The following is a 2,047-nucleotide window of genomic DNA, read 5'->3' as shown; positions in this document are numbered from 1 at the left end:
ACAACAGCTATCAGCTTTAAATAGAAGGAATCCAAAGTAGATAATAAAGGGCCCCTATTATTTAGTGGATTTCTTGACAAGAGATCAGCGTTAGAATTCACTTTTCATCACGTAATCATATACACTCAGCTTGATTTGCCATCTAGCCAACCTCGAGCCAGGATCCTTGATGTTATGCGGCCAAACTAAGAGCCTATGGTCAGTAACAAGGACAAATTTATGACCATATAAGTAAGGCCGAAAATAGTTGACGCAGAAGACAATATCAAGAAGTTCCTTCTCTACTGTAGAATAATTTATTTCAGCTCCTTGAAGAGTCCTAGAGGCAAAATGTGATTGGCAAGTCCTGACCAATCTTACCCTGACTTTAGACACCTCCAAGAGCGTAATTTGAAGCGTGTGTTGTCAATACAAATGGATTTGAAAAGTTGGGATACTGTAACAATGGTTCGGAACAGATTTTATCACGCAGGATCTCAAAAGCTTCTTGTTCTACAGATGTCCAACAAAAATCAGTTCTGTCCTTCAAAAATTGAGTAAGTAGTTTAGCCACTTTAGCGAAATCTGGAATAAACCTCTTATAGTAACCTACAAGCCCCAAGAATTGCTTAACATTTTTCTTTCCTCTTGGAATAGGAAAATTCTTTACAGCTTCTATTTTTCGAGGATCTGGTTTCACCTCTTCTTGGGTGATAATACGTCCCAAATATACTATTTCTTTTTTCAAGGAATAACACTTTTCAGGGTTCAAAGATAATCCCGATGTTCTTAAACGACCTAAAAGAGCTTTTAATTTTTTACTGTGATCAATAAGTGATGAGGCATAGATGACAATATCATCCGTATAAAAAAATAGATCAATTCCTTGTAAACCAGTCAGAACTTGGTCCATTACCCTTTGAAAGGTAGCAGGGGTATTTTTAAGTACAAATGGCATTCTATTGAACTCGAAAAGAGCGAATGGACTAGAAAAAGCAGTTTTTGCTTTGGATTTGGGATCCATGGGTATTTGATGCAAACCTGATGTTAAATCCATAACAGAAAAATATGTAGCTCCTCCTAATTGATCTAATATCTCTGTTATTTGCGGTAAAGGGTAAGAATCACTAATGGTTTTCACGTTCAATCCACGATAATCAACCACCATTTTCCATTGTTTATTACCATGAGGATCTGGTTTTTTGGGAAAGACCCAAACAGGAGAATTATATGGGGATACTGATGGTCGAATTATTCCATCTCGAAGATATTCTTTAGTTTTTTCCATTATGACTTTTTTATTAATAGGTGGATGACAATAATTTTTTATGTTTACCGGTTTATTATCAGAAGTTAAATTCTATGGGCAACAACATTATTTTAACTCAATTTGTCACTAGGAAGATGAAATTGCTGAGAATAATCAAAAAATTTGGGGAAGATACTTTCTTTCTCTTCATCATTTAAATCAGAAAGATTTACAATTTTTTAAATTTCAGGGGGCTGCGTGGCGATATTCAGGCCATTTTGACGAATGCAAAATTAACCAAGGTGGGCCTTGCCTCCATGAAGAATGCCTTATCAATTTTTCGGGCGCGAGTCCCCGAGTAGGGCAGTTGGCCGGCTTATCTTTAGTAGAAGTGTATCGTCATTTCGCGCGAGGTACCAGCTCATGAATTAGGAAAACTCTATTAGCGACAAACACAGGCCAATTGGAAGGGTGTTTTCCTAGCCAAGCCGAAACTGTTACAGAATCAGTGTGACAGTGAAAAGGTATTTTATCCAATGACATAGTTTCCATGACAAACTTAAGTATCTTAGTTAGCAACGCAGCTCCACGCAACTCTAAACGAGGAATTGATACATATTTAACATGAGCTACTTTAGATTTAGCCATTAGTAGGCAAACATAAGCCTCCTTTAAATCTTCACTAAGAATTCGAATGTAAACAGTAGCTGAATAAGCTTTTGACGAAGCGTCAGAAAAGCCATGAAGCTCGAATTCAGTGTTTGTCTGCAGTTGTCGTATCCATCTAGGGACTTTAAGTGCTTCTAATTTTTCCAGAGA

The sequence above is a fragment of the Belonocnema kinseyi genome, chromosome 6 (assembly GCF_010883055.1).
Source record: "Belonocnema kinseyi isolate 2016_QV_RU_SX_M_011 chromosome 6, B_treatae_v1, whole genome shotgun sequence".
NCBI classification, from domain to species: Eukaryota; Metazoa; Arthropoda; class Insecta; order Hymenoptera; family Cynipidae; genus Belonocnema; species Belonocnema kinseyi.
Note: the sequence above shows the minus strand (reverse complement) of the source record.